The sequence below is a fragment of the Mustela putorius genome, unplaced genomic scaffold (genome assembly GCF_011764305.1).
Source record: "Mustela putorius furo isolate JIRA1106 unplaced genomic scaffold, ASM1176430v1.1 tig00000174_pilon_pilon_pilon, whole genome shotgun sequence".
Taxonomy (NCBI): Eukaryota; Metazoa; Chordata; class Mammalia; order Carnivora; family Mustelidae; genus Mustela; species Mustela putorius.
In genome coordinates, this window is record NW_025421304.1 from 40,164,878 (window position 1) to 40,180,446 (window position 15,569).

A 15,569-nucleotide genomic window follows, 5' to 3' on the forward strand; every position below is an offset into this window, starting at 1 on the left:
GCTGGGACTCACAGTCCATTGCTCCTCCACAGCCTCGGTGCCGTCTCTCAGGGCTCTCGCTTTGCTGGGGCTAGAGGACCTTTGACTTTAGCCTGATATCCAAGCCCACCAGCCCCTGGCTCCAGAGCACTCGTGGAGTCCTTCCCTGTGGCTTGGTCAATTTCTTTCTTTTTTTTTTTTTTAAGATTTTATTTATTTATTTGACAGACAGAGATCACAAGTAGGCAGAGAGGCAGGCAGAGAGAGAGAGAGGAGGAAGCAAGCTCCCTGCTGAGCAGAGAGCCTGATGCGGGCTCGATCCCAGGACCCTGAGATCATGACCTGAGCTGAAGGCAGCGGCTTAACCCACTGAGCCACACAGGCGCCCTGGCTTGGTCAATTTCTAATCACCTTCTAACTTAACGCCACTGCCTTCTCCCCGCCTTGTTCTTCCCTTCTGGGGAATAGGGAAAGTAGGCTGGCCCCGGCCTTTCCAGCATCCTCCAGCTTTCGGATACAGGACAGCCTCTGGCAGCCCATCCTCTCTCTCTTCTGAAGGACTGCGACCTGCGAATCTTTTTCTGATAAGGGATGGCCCACCGTGACCCCGTGTGAATGAGTCTCCCAGGGCTGCTGTAACGGAAAAGAGAAGCACTGTGGCTTAAAATAACACGAATGTATCATCTTGAAGTTCTGAAGGCCAGAAGTCCAATATGGGTCTTCAGGGGCTAAAATCAATGTCTTGTCAGAACCGTATTCCTGCCGGGGAGGGGGGCAACGGGGGAGAATCCATCTCCAGCCCCAGGGGCTGCTCACATTCCTCGGCTGGTGGCCGCCTCACTCAGACCTCTGCTTCTGTCCTCACGTCTCCCTCTCTGACCCTCCCGCCTCCCTCTGATAGGGACCCTTGTGATTACACTGAGCCCACTAGCTAATCCAGGATCATCTCTGGATTTTAAGGTCCTTAATTTAATCGCTTGTGCTGACGTTCCTTGTGCCACGTCAGTCACGTATCTGCAGGTTCCTGGGGATTAAGATGGGGTCGTCTTAAACTCCGGCCACTGACTCACATCCAGATCAGTGAGATCTGATCGTCCGTGTTCAGGGCCCTACTTATAGGATGGTTTGAAAGCTCCCCGCCGGGATTTAATCATGCAGCCGGGGAGTTGGGAAAGCGTGCTTGACGTCAGGAGTGACACGATCAGGGGTGTGTTTTCCAAAACACACTTGTGCTCACTCAGGTGCTGCTAGAGGCGGAATGAATCAGTGCAAGCGTTGTCAAGGGCAGTTTGGCACTCTTGATCAAAATAAGCAATGCAGGTGCCCTGTGGCCTACAGCAACGATTTATTCGGCAGAGAAGCGTGTGCAAACATAGATGCATGAAGATATTGGTTACAGCATTGCTCGTGGTACTAAAGGATTGGAAAGGACCAAAACATCCCCCGTTAAGGGACTGGTTAGGTAGATGGTGGTGGGGAAGGCAAGAGAGAGAGCTCTACCCATGTTACAAAGAACCCGGGGAGTCTCTGTGAGCCGACCTGCGAGATACATAAAGTGCAAGGTGCAGAACAGATCCTACTGAAGGCGCTGGTTTGTGTAAAAATAGACAAGGGGACCGCGTGTGTGCGTAGAATATGTATTACTCACAAACGGGTAGAAACCTGGAAAACCAGGGTTGCTGCTGGAGAGGGAAACTGAGAGATTCGGGGAAAGGGTGAGAAGGAGAGGGCATTCCTTTTCTCTCTAGATCACTTCGTATTGTTTCATTTTTTAGATCGATGCCGTGTGTTGATTTATTTTATTTTTTTAAAAGATTTTTATTTAGGTATTTGACAGAGAGAGAGGGGGAACACAAGCATGAGCAGGGGAAGGGGAGAAGCAGGCTCCCCGCTGAGCAGGGAGCCCGATGCGGGGCTCGATCCCAGGACACCGGGATCATGACCTGAGCTGAAGGCAGAGGTTCAACCTGCTGAGCCACCCAGGCGCCCCACATGTGTTGGTTTAAGAAAAAATTTTTTAAGTTAAAAGGTATCCCAGTACCATTGCAGGGGGCAAGATGGAAGAGTGAGCCTAGGGGAGATCACGGACCCCACTGGAGGGGACTCATCACAGTCTCTGGGCCACGGAGGTCATTCAGCGTGACCTCCCTGGGGAAACTGAGGCAGCGCAATATTTTTCACGATGGACTTGAAGTCAAAGCACGCTCAGATCTTTTGCTACCGAGAGTTCCAACGTTAAGGTGCTTCCAGGAGCCGGGGGGCTGACACAAGACATGCTGGCTGGGTGCTTCGGGGAGCACAAGCCCCCATCGCATGGAGGTGGCATGTGAGTCCACTGCTGAGTATCTTTTTTTTTTTTTTTAAATTTTATCTATTTATTTGACATTCAGAGATCACAAGCAGGCAGAGAGGCAGGCAGAGAGAGAGGAGGAAGCAGGCTCCCTGTTCAGCAGAGAGCCCGATGCGATGCTCAATCCCAGGACCCTGAGATCACGACCTGAGCTGAAAGCAGAGGCTTAACCCACTGAGCCACGCAGGCACCCCAGTGCTGAGTATCTCTACGTTTTGAAAGAAGAGCTGCAATACTGATTTTGAGGCTAAATCTCTCAAATTCTAAATAGTACCAGCCGACTCAGAGGCTGATAAACCACCACACAGCTGAACACGCACCTGTGGGACGACCCAGCAGTTCCTGTCCCGGGAGTAAATACCCACAAGAAACCTGCACGCCTGGCTGGAAGGCTGATCCTGACCCTGTTAGCAGCAGACACAGATCGCAATGCCGACCCCCAGGAGGAAGTAAAGCGTGGGTTCCCATGCCAGAATACCAGACCCCAGCGAGAATGCACACACTACTAGCCTTGGCAACCCCTCGAAGAATCTCACAGTCATTACATTTTGTGAAAGACACAGGAAGAGCAGGGCCAGCTATGACTCTATTGATGGAAAATTCGAGAACGGGCAGAACTAATCTATGGTGATCCACGTCTGCGCAATGACTTCTGGGGGTGTGAGGCAGGTCCCAAGGGCTGTTCGTGTCCCCTGATCCGTTTCCCCCCGGGGGATGAGTACACATTGAGTTGAATTTGTGCAAGAGACGTGGACACTCTAGTACCTGTGCTGTGTTTAAATGGAAAACCTGGTTTTGTTTCTGTTTGGAGCGCCCACGACTGTGGAGGACCCCGTAAGACATGTGGACAGGCTGGATTCAGCCTCGGGCTCCGTGTTATGACCAGGCTGTCACAGAGAATGGCTTTGAAAGGAGCCGGGCTACGCCAGCTCTGTGCCCTTTACCTGGACCGTCCTGCCCCGCCCGCCCGCCCTCCTGCGCTCCTGGAATCTGGATATCCTGGGGATGGAGACAAGTCAGCTGGGAAGGTCAGCGGGGAAGGTCAGCGGTGCCACCTCCCACTCCCTGTATCCTTTCCGGAAGGGAGGAGTTTAAAAGATGTGCTTAAGGGGTGCCTGGGTGGCTCAGTGGGTTAAAGCCTCTGCCTTCAGCTTCGGTCTTGATCCCCAGGGATCGAGCCCCACATTGAGCTCTCTGCTCAGCAGGGAGCCTGCTTTCTCCTCTCTCTCTGCCTGCCTCTCTGCCTACTTGTGATCTCTGTCTGTCAAATAAATAAATAAAATCTTTAAAAAAAAAAAAAAAAGATGTGCTTAAGATATGATGATCCCCAGCAAAAGCTGCAAGCTCTTTTGGAGAGTGAGTCTGTCCTGGGGAAGTTTGTGGAAGCTGTGGGCTGTAGCTGCCCGGGCCATGCCCCTGAGGCCACTGAGCTCTGGCCACTGAGGTCTTCCTGGTGGAGGAGGGGTTGCCACCTCCCCCCCAACCCCCTGCCGGAGACGGAACACTATATTTCAAGGTTACAGAGAGGAAGGAGAGCTGGGGCCTTAGCCCCCCACCCCCGCCAGGGCTGATCGCTTTTTGTTACCACGTTTTTCACACAGGTGGATAATTTGCAAGACGGGTCCTGTCCCGGCTTGTAATTACTAGCATTTTATCATGTCGACTTTATGTATGAATGCACGGTTTTTTTTTTCCCTGAAGCGTTTCCAAGTAAACTAGACACTGTGACATTTCACCCTGAATTCTTCAGCACGGACATCCAGAAAAATAGAGGTAATTTTCTATGGAACCACAAAACCATTATCACATCAAACGCCACTAACAATAATGAACAATTCCCTAATGTCAGCTGATGTCCTGTCCATCATCAGATTTCTGTGTTTCTGAAATGTGAGCTCTTGGCGCTCACAGACAAGATTTTCGCGGCCGAGAGATAGCACGTCTGGTGATCTGTCCTTCCAGACTCAGACAGAGCAAGGCTAGAGCGCCGAGAATGACCAGAGCGTTGTCACCGCCGTTGACCCCCGAACTCTTTCTGTGTACCCCACACTGAACCGCATACACATCCTCACCTTCTAACAGCCCAGAGACCGGGCAGGTCGTCATTCTCCCATTGCAGAGATGGGAACACCACCGCTGGAAGAAGTTAAGGACACTTCCCTTGGCATCCGGGACTTCATACCTGGTCTGTCTGGTGCGAACCGCTCGGGGAGAACTCATTATCATTTCACATTTCACCCGGAATGACTTTTCTGGGGCTGTGTCCCTGCCTCAGAAGGGCAGAGGCCAAGAGAGGGGTCCAAGGTTGAGAAAGAAATGCACCGTGAGGCCTTAAGTTTACTCAGATCGTGCATTTTGATCCTGTTCACTTAAACCATTGTCAATCTCCGGGTATCATTTTGAAACTTTTTTTAAAAAAAGATTTTATTTATTTATTTGACAGACAGAGATCACAAGTAGGCAGAGCGGCAGGCAGAGAGAGAGGGGGAAGCAGGCTCCCTGCTGAGCAGAGAGCCCAATGTGGGGCTCGATCTGAGGACCCTGAGATCATGACCTGAGCCGAAGGCAGAGGCTTAAACCACTGAGCCACCCAGGCGCCTCTTGAAACCTTTTTAGGCTAACACTGACCCCATACAATAGATACCGGCGATTGTATAATGAAGTGACGTTTCATGTGTGTTTTAGTCAGGAGGGTTGGCTGGTGCCCCGGAGATGTCCACACATACCCTCTTGAGGCCTTCAGCTCTTGCCAATATTCCCGCCCATTTGAATTCTGCCCTAGGCGGAAGATAAGGGATCCTGAGGAGGGGAGGCAGGTAAGACACAGTCTCAGCCTTAAGGACTGCATGTCAGGGAGACAGACACAACTTACTTGGGTTTTGGGAGTACAAGGAAATTTGAGTTTGATTCTAACTGAGAGAATCCAAGGCAGATTTTTGCAGGCAGGGGCATTGCAGCTGGGTGTAGAAGTATGAGTAGGAGTTTGAGCTCCGTGACCCTGACACCGACCTCGTGGGGGCTGGGGCGAGTGCCAGATTGAGGGCTGAAGTGTACAGGGAGAGGCATGTCTGGGCAGTTGGGTGGGTGCCAGCAGGGAGGGACAGACGAAGATTAGGTTAGAACAAGAAATAGGGATCAGAGGGAGAATGGCTTTGAATGATGGGCTGGGCACTTGGATTTTTTTTTTTTTTTAAGATTCTATTTATTTATTTGTCAGAGAGAGAGAGAGCACAGGGAGGCAGAATGGTAGGCAGCGACAGAGGGAGAAGCAGGCTCCCGGCTGAGCAAGGAGCCCGATGTGGGACCCGATCCCAGGACGCCAGGATCATGACCCGAGCCGAAGGCAGCCGCTCAATGGACTGAGCCACCCAGGCATCCCTGGGCATTGGATCTTATTCCAAAGACATTACAGAGTCTTCAAAAGCACTCTGGAAGAAAATGTTCCAGTATGATGTCCCCTAAGGGCAGATACACGGAGGGTGGTTGGGGGTCTCAAGGCCAGGGAAAGACTGCGTGACGGGGAAGGTACAGACTGGCTGGACGGAGGCAGTGGGAGGGAGGTGGGCATGGTTCAGAAGGAGCAGAGGCGGGGTCTGTGTGTGGACGGGAGGAGGGTGGGGTGCTGGGCTTGAAGGAGCGGGAGGAGGTGACAATGACCCCTTGAAGGACCTCCTGGTAGGATTCCCTAGGGACGCTTGAGAGCAGCCTGGCTGAGAGTCTGTGGACCAGCCAGTGAAACCCCATATGGTCATGGCACGTTTCAGGTCATGAATGATTTCCTGTAAAGGGGGAAGGGGGTCTTAGAGGGTCCCCTCCTCCGCACCCCCCCCTTTCCATCCCCCAGCCCAGGAAACATCTGTGCCTGCACAGCAGCCTCCTGGATGCCCCCTTGGGGACAGTCCCCTCTCTGCTCACCGTGGCTTTGGAGTGGGGAGCATCTGGGACACACCGTTCGGCGGGCGAAGGTCTGTCCAGGGATGAAGGTGACAGGATGTGAAAATGCCACATGGCAGGAAATGGGACTGTTGAGGCCCAAGGCCTTCCTGCGCTCTTGGCACTGGGAGGCTCTGGGGTGGGCGCAGGGAGGGAGAAACGCCTGTTGCTGGGCGGTCTCGCCTTTGGAGGTCTCATCTCAGGTGACATCCGACCTTGTGCATGCACCCTCAGCCCACGTGCAAGTGCTTTGTTTTGCAAAGATGTGGCAACATGTGTATTATTGGGCTTTAGGAATTCATTTCCTCCCGGCCCTCTGCACCTGCTGCAGACAGCCTGCTTCAAAATGAGACAATAAAGTGACACAATGTTTGTAAATGTAATGAACTGTTTTGGCTGTGAAATTGACCAAAGAGCAAATGGATACATTACCCCTGTTAATAGCAGTTGGCTTTTTCTCCGCTTTTGGGTGCTTTGTCTCCAGAATCATCCATCTCTTACCAGGTCTCTGAGAAGAGCGAGGGTCCCCGGGTCCTGGGGGCTAGAGGTGCCTAATGCAGGAAGGGGAGGTGGGGTGGACTGGAGGAAGTGGGAGCCTATGTCTCTGGGACTGTGGCTCCTGTCCAAGGTCAGGATGTCCCGAGGAAGGTGCTAGGGTCTGGAGCCACCTGGCAGTGTGCGGACAAGGTGGTAAAGGGCTCTGCTGCCAGGATTCTCAACAGGAAAGTGATGAGAAAAACTGGAAAATAAGGCAAACGGATGCCTGCGTGTCCTTTCAATGTGACACCGGCCCCACTGGCAGGGAGTTATTTATATTTCAGCCTCCAAGGAATCATGCCTTTGTTCGACTCCTTTTACTATTCATCAGGTCCCAATGTTGAAGGGAGCGTGTTCAGTGACGCGCTCGCATCTGGCCGGGGTGACCGTGACTTCTGTCTGTTGGCAAAGGAAACCAGAGGCTGTGCTTCCCCTGCCCTCTCTGCAGGACCCTCCCTGGTTCTGTGTCTCACTCAGCCCCTTCCCCCCATTCCTGGGTGCCTGTAAGCCGGGGGGGGGGGCTCAGGTGCTCCTTGACCCCCCCACCCTGCTCCCTCCGTCATGAGCACAATAGGCTCATGTTCATTCTATATCGGTGTGAGACATTTATTTAAAAAAAAAAAAAAACCCTTTTTAAAAAATAACATTTTGGATCTCCTGGGTGGTTCAGTGGTTAAGTGACTGCCTTAGGCTCAGGTCATGATCCCACAGTCCTGGGTTTGAGCCCCGCATCAGGGTCCGTGCTCGATGAGGAGCCTGCTTCTCCTTCTCCCACTCCCTCTGCTTGTGTTCCCTCTCTCGCTGTGTCTCTCTGTCTCAAATAAATAAAAAAAATCTAAAATAAATTAATAAATAATATTTTGATGCCCATTCCTAGCCAAGCCTGCTCCTGGAGGCCCAGCCGGGGAAGGCCAATGGGGTCGTTGGTATTTCTGAGGCATTTTTAGTCTCGTGACACTTGTGATGCCTCAGAGACAAGCAGACCAATCCCTGAATGCAGCTCAAGGCTTGCTCGGGTCACTCCCCATGTCCAGGTACCAAAGTCTGGTCCAGGAGTCTATTGTTGTTAAACAAACCACCCTGAACCCGCTTATTACGGACGGAAAGAAGAATCATGGTGTTGGGTCCGTTACCAAAGGAATGAGACTGAGACAAGGTGAAAGTTACTTAAAGCTTTACTTTATGCCAAGTGTTCGAAGTCAGACTGACCGGCCAGGGCCGTCTCTGAAGGGAGCGACCCCTCGCCATCTTACAGGTTACCTTTTATAGAGCAAAAGCCTGGCCACACACAGTGAGACTGTAACATTGCATCGTCATGTTAGGCCACACGCAGGTGGCTAATTGAATTACAATTTACCCTATAGTAGCTGTTTGGATGAACCTATTACTCTGGTCAGAATTGGCGTTCAAGTTTGGTGCACAAAAGGCGGGGTTTACATTCTTTGGTGGTTAGGGAGATAGTATGTGTGCTTTTTACTGACTGGATGTCTCCACCTGGCCTGACTCGTCCTTGTATTCTGGGCTCTGTTATTAGGAACTGGCCGACCATATTTTACTGGTTTTCCAGATTTGCTTCTAAGTAAGTTTGTCTGGGGGGAGGCAGAGTCAGTTTAAGTTTTACTGCACGAACAGCAAAATGGCTTTTAACCGAGGTGGAGTTGCTCTGGCTAAATAGGTCCTCACAAAGGGACAGGAATTTGGGCAGGGTACGAGAAGGGATTGTCCGCTCCTTGATGGCTAGGGCTTCTGCTGGAAGACTGAAGCTGGGGTGACTCCAGCATCTGGGGCCGGAGGAGCCACTTCCAAGATGGCAGGGTTGGCAGAAGGCTGGGCTCGGCCTGCTTGTGTGGTCGCAGTGGGTGGCTGGATTTCTCCAACATGGCAGCTCAGTGCTCCTGGGAGCCAGGTGGGAGCTCCATGGTCTTTTATGACCCAACCTTAAAGTCACAGATGTCATGTCTGCTCCGCTCTCTGGGTCCAAGAAGTCAGAAGCCGGCCTGCACACTGGGCACTGCGCACTGGGCCACAACTCCCCTGCCAATGGGAGGAGTGTCAAAGAGTTTGTGGTCCTGTCAAGGCTACTACGGCTCCTTTACAATGTCCTTCCTCTTTGGTCATTTCTGATGATGCCTTTTTTCTTGGTTCCTCCAATCTTGGGAGGGGTGTGGAACTTCTAGTAACATCGGCCCGTTGTCCTCCACACACAGCAGACGGCATGCCTGTGCTGATGGGAGAGAAAGCTCGTACTGCATTTGGTAAGAAGAAAAACAAGGAAAAATGAAATAGAAGAATATCATCAAGGCGCTAAGTGGTTCTCTCTGGACAGAAGGTTTAGACATGAATTCTCTCTTGTTGGTGCATATACAATTCTTCCCTTTTTAACACAAAGCTCAAGAACCACGTGGGGATTCAGTGTGCTGGCTCTAGAATCAGAGGGTGTGTGTTCATAGATTGGTTCTTTCCATTCCCAACTTTGTAACCTTGGGAGAGCTACTTTGACTCTCTGAAACTCAGTTTTCTCATCTGTAAAATGGGGTTAAGGACAGCCCAACAGTACCTGCCTCCAAATGAGGATTATTATAAGGAATACACAAGACAATGAACCCAGAGCACTAAACATAGTGTCCAACAGAAAGAGAGCAACCAAGGTTAGACATTATCCTTGGTGGTATTATTCATAATAACTTTGTAAAGAGATGACTGATGGAAGGTTGTACAATTACAGAAGAAAATAAAGGGAAACAACCATAGAATTACCCAGAATCATTTAAAAGCAGAAAGAGGGGGTGCCTGGATGGCTCAGTGGGTTAGAGCCTCTGCCTTTGGCGCAGGGCATGATCTCAGGGTCCTGGGATCGAGCCCCGCATCAGGTTCTCTGCTCAGCGAGGAGCCTGCTTCCCTTCCTCTGTATCTGCCTGCCTCTCTGCCTACTTGTGATCTCTGTCTGTCAAATAAATAAATAAATCTTTAAAAAAAAAAAAAGCAGAAAGAGAACAGAGTTGTAATCATTTCTAATGTCCTGACAACAGCATTTTGTGTGGGTGTGTACATATGTTTTATCAGAAGCATAAACCCCATTGTATTGCTGGAAAAATCTCATAATTTCTCTTCACATCTTTTAAGGGCTATTTGCTCCAGACATTCTGCTTTCATGAAGATTTTGAAAAATCTAGGGCAGTGATTTTCCTTAGAAGGAAGGGAGAAGGTCACCAGGAAAGCGAGTCGTCCTAAGGATCCTCAGTATTCTAGAGGAAGCACTCAATCAGGCAAGATTAAGAAGCTAAAAGCAAAAGAATAATTGACCTGATTTTTAAGAAAGTGCAAAGGCTTTGTTCTCTGCTAGAACACAGAAACATTTATTACCCTAAAAGGAAACGTTTCTTTGACTTGCCTTGCTGTCAGCAGAAATTTTGGCATTTGCATTCAATGCCCTTCAAGGCTAAATAAATAGGAGGGACAGACAGCACCATCAGTTGCTGATTTAGAGCAAGTCTGGTGGTGCAGAAGTAGGGCTGGCACCTCCACCAGCAAGAGGGAAGACTGAGACCCCGGCAGCACTGTGTCTGTCGGGGGCTGGGCTGGCCTGGGTCTGTCAGACTCAAACCTGGTGCTGTTGCGAAGTGGAAAGTTGGGCCTTCGCTGGAAGCCTGCCAGTTATGCCCCCGGCCCGGGGCTGACATGGGATGGGGTACACGAAGTCCTGGACGGGCGCATATATAGAAGAAATGAATGGAGTGGGGGAAACCCTTGACCTCCATCTCCAGGGGATCGTGCTGAGATGTTAGGACCAGAATCCAAAGGAAAGGACACTTTTTGTTCATTTTTCTGCATGCCATGTAGGGCTTACGTGGTTAACGATGAGGATACTTAATGGCCCACCATCTCTCCCTTTGAGAGATGGTGGTACAGGTTACGGGAAATAAGATTTATTTTCTTCCAAATAATTTCCCACATTTTCTACAGCGAGCATATGTTGTTTTCATATATTTGTACAGAATATGGCTATGTAAAAAAATCCAGATACACACCCTCCTCCCAGAAAAGAATCCGTTCCCATCTTGTCACGCACATCTTCAGACCCATGTGCACACACCTACTTCATAATAAAGGCTCGAGGGCTTGCTGCACACCTTTCGTCACGATCTCGGCCCTCCCAACAGCTGTGAGATATGATCTCAGAGATGAGGAAACACGCTCAGAGAGGTTGAGCAACTTGTCTGAGGTCACACAGGGTGGCGGCCGGTCTGACACCCGAGTCCTTGCCCTTAAATATCTCGCTATACTGCTCCATCCTTGTAAACATAACATAGCAAAACTAATTTGCAAATACTTTTTTTTTTTAGGTTTTAAAAGGTGAATTTGTCTGTTTGCTTTTGTCTATTTTTTGCAAGTAAAGGTGAGGATTAGAGCCAGCTGATGGGTGCAGAGGACTTGACAGTTTCTTTTCTTGTGGCTGAAAATGGCAGTGGTGAGACCACCTTCCCAAAGGGGCCTTCAGAACACCCTGGAACTAGACTTGATGTTCACCATGGAAAACAGAGAAAGCACAGAAATACGCATACTGGTGGGCCTTTGGGGCTGGGAAGACCAGGTTGGCTCCCTCTCCAGATGTCCTATTCTCCCGGGCACTCCAGGCTGTCCTCCGTCACCTCTGAGTCACATGTCATAGTAACTCCCTCCAGGCCCTCCTGTGCTCCTGGTGCCCCCCTGGGGGCCGCCAACCAAAAGGCACAGGACGTCACAGAGTGACCTTGGGCAGGGCCCTCTCCAGTGGCTAAACAGGCAAGTGGGGAGCGAGGAATGGAAGGTTCCAGCTCAGCCCACTGCTGGAGCTCCCCAGGAATGCCCAACCCCTCCCCCAGCCCGCACCCCATCCCCAGCCCTACTCCACCCCTCGCCCCGCCCCACGCACAGCCCCGCCCCTAGTGCCCCGTAGCCACGCCCTCCCCAGCCTGCCCAGGTGCTGCCGGGGTGTCCACCTGGGGGCACTGGCTGAGGAGGCTCAAGGGCAGAGGAGTGGCACTTCCTTAAGTCTTGAACCCCAGGTCGGGCCCGTCCTCTCGGTCCTTTGGACGGAGCTCCCTTCCAGAGGGTCAATAATCATTTTGCTACCTTCGGAGGCTGTTTCCCAAGCCGCACGGGTGGGATTTAATTTAGCTGTAGCGGGAATGTAATTGTGTTAAGTTGCACCGCCTCACGCCGAGGGCAGGTGTTGAGGGCTTTGAAGATCAAAGTATGAAGAGAAATTAATTATTTAAGGGAAAGCCCTGGAACTGGAGACAGAATGAACCTAGATTAAAAACCAGGAGGTCCAAATTGTCACACACTGACAGCGGGCTCTTCATGCTCGAGGAGAGAAGAGTCCAGGCTGACATTTGCAGGATGCTTTATCATTTACAGTCTCGCACGAGGTGTTTCAGTCTTATCTGATTAGGCGGGTCTCTGTTATGGCGGTAGCACTCCAGTCTGACAGATGAGGATGTCTGGGCCCAGAGAGGTTGAGTGCCTGGCTCCAGGTCACACAGCTTCAAAAGACTAAAATAGAAAAACGGATCCCAAGTTCGAAGGTCCCCTTTTCTCTGAGGCCAGTTCAATAGCAGAAATACATTCGTTACTGCAGAAAGTGTCCAGTGAGGTTCGCCGTGACTCTGGCTTCTCCGATTCATGATATGTTGATTTGTGGTTGGGAAACAACCATTTGCCAATTTATTTAGAGAGAAAAATCCCAGGACGTCGATGGGGACACTTAAGCTATCAGGATTTGCATGGCGGACTTGCTATTGTTTGGGGTAGAACCTAGGCTATTAGTTATGGAGTCAAATGATGATAGCAGCCCCTTAAGGTAACCAAATGGTTTCCCACAGCCCAGTTTTGATCCTGGGCGCTCGAAGCTAGATTCCCATCTGAGCTCAGAATCATCAAACCCGATTGTCTCCCAGCCTCGAAGCTATTAAACTCCTGGGGTTGATGTAATTCTTAGAGGGTGAGATGGTTACTGTCTCTGAATGGGGTAGGATTTGCAACTGTGGTTAAGCACTCGATAATTGGACAGACCCACACAGAAACCTCAGCTGAGCCCCTGCGGGAGGTATGGTGTCAGGAAGGACTCTTCACTCCTGGGCTAAGCTTCCGTCTCCCTGTCCTCCCCTCAGGATGGTAGTGATGTGGCAGGGGGAGGCCTGATGGGTGCCTCCTGGGTTCCTAACAGGCGATCAGTAAACACTCAGTGGCTGCTACTGTTGCCAAGGGCACTGGCTTTTGTGCCACATGCTTGCACACGCGTGTGTTTTAAAGTCATGAAAACAGCTAGAAATAAGGAATGGGACCCCAGAGACCTGACTTCTCATTTCAGCGTGGCTCATCATGGACTCTGAAATCCTGGGCACCTCATTTATCTTCTTTAGTCTCCAATCTCCCCATCTATAAAATGGATTTAATTGAGATTATCTGTAAGTTTTCTGTCTATATAAGACATTCTCAGAATCTGTCATTCTTGTTACCTCTCATATAGTTGGCAAAAACCTCAGCAGTGGGGAAGGGGCTGGTCACAAACACAGATGGGCTGTGGGAGACTGGGAGGCGATAGGGAGGGGTGGGGATTGTGGTAAACGGAGGAGGGTGAGTCCCAGCTGAACAGGTCGCCACCACTCAGAGCTGCCACATGGAAGAGTAGGCTCCATCATGCCAGATTTTCTCGTTTGTTCAAGAGAACTGGAGGCAGATTTTTATGTGCAGTTTTGCATTTTTAAATGCTGGCAGCTAAATCAAATGAAAATTGAAAGACCTGACGTCCCAAACAAAGCTGTCTGAGCATCAGGTTCCGAATCATCCCGTATCTGTGGTCTCTACCACAGCCACATCTCCAGGCGAGCATCATGTCCAGGCAAGATCACCCTGAGGACTGGTGAGCTTTTGTTTTAACATTGTTTATTTCAACATGAAGACCCACTTTATAACCTTAAGAGCGCCGAGGGGGAGACGAGAAAGGTCCCTGTTCTAGAAACAGTTCATCTGTTTTTAGCTCCTGGGCTCAGCGTGGTTGATGACATCATTCTGCAGGTCTGCTTCTGTGCAGAGAGTGTTTCGGGGACGCTGAAAGGTCCTGGTGCCCCTAAATCTTCCTCAGACACCCGCATTGCCGCGATTGGTGCCGACGCCTCCAACCTTGTTGGATCCGGCCAGGGTCTCCCACTCCATTCTGTTACCGGATATTTTTACATTACTGCTGATGAGTTTCAGAGTTCTTTGGGGTGCTTTAAAAAAAAAATCATAGGGGCGCCTGAGTGGCTCAGTGGGTTAAGCCGCTGCCTTCGGCTCGGGTCATGATCTCGGGGTCCCGGGATCGAGTCCCGCATCGGGCTCTCTGCTCAGCAGGGAGCCTGCTTCCTCCTCTCTCTCTGCCTGCCTCTCTGCCTACTTGTGATCTCTCTCTGTCAAATAAATAAATAAAATCTTTAAAAAAAAAAATCATATAAAATATATTTATAAATACATATTTACAAACTACATAAATAGAAATATGCATAATGTAAAGTTTACCATTTTCACCATTTTTTAAAAAGATCTTATTTATTTATTTGACAGACAGAGATCACAAGTAGGCAGAGAGAGAGAGAGGAGGAAGCAGGCTCCCTGCTAAGCAGAGAGCACAATGTGGGGCTTTATTCCAGGACCTTGGGATCATGACCTGAGCCGAAGACAGAGGCTTTAACCCACTGAGTCACCCAGGCGCCCCCATTTTCACCATTTTTAAATGTGTGGTTCTTTGGCATTAGGTGCATTCACAGGGTTGTACAACCATCATCACCATCCATCTCCAGGCTTTTTCACTTGCAAAACTGAAACTCTGTCCCCGTTAAATTCCCCAACCCCTGGCAGCCACTGTTCTACCTTCCTCTATGAATCTGATGACTCTGGGTACCTCTTATGAGTGTAATTATACAGGATTTGTCTTTTTGTGACTGGCTTATTTCACTTCACATCATGGGCTCAAGGTTTATTGATGTGGTAGCAGGAGTCAGAATTTCCCGCCTTTTTTAGGGCGACTGGTGTCCCACTGTACCTATAGACCCTGTGTTTCTCCGTCCATCTATCGCTGGCCATTTGGGCTGTTTGCACCTTCTGGCTACTGTGGGAAACATGGCTATGAACGTGGGTGTGCAAACAACAGGGCATGTTCCTGCTTTCAGGTCTTTCGGAGCCGGACCTAGAAGGGGGATTCCCAGAGCACATGATAGTCCCATTTTTAATTTTTTGAGGAACTGCGCTACCGTTTTCCATAGCAATTCCTCCACGTGCCCACTAACCCTTCTTATTTTCTGTTTTTCATTAAAAAAAAAAAAAAAAAGAAAACAAACAGTAGCCATCCTAACAAGTGGGACGGGGACCTTTTTAAAGGGTCAACATAAGGGGAAGAGGGAGAGACCTCTTTCACATAGAAGGTCAAATGTTAGCAGGTCCTGGGCCCGCGGGCCATGTTCCCTCCCTCTCACCTCCAGCTCACATGGAACATGGAGGTGGGTGAGGGGAGGGAGTAGGTTCCAAAGGGTGCAGGCTCCATCACGTTTCTCAGATTTCTTTTTAAAGACCAGTAGCCTGTGTGTTGATTTCCTGTGGGCTGTGCCAATATTTCTTGTCTTGTGGTTTATTAAATGTAATGGACCAGCTGTTCCAAGGATTATATCGCCCTCATGGCCTGGTGGCGCTGACAGCCTTTAGCTTTAATCAGCTTCCTGACTGCAGCAGGCCCCGAGGGTTTCTTGACCTCCCG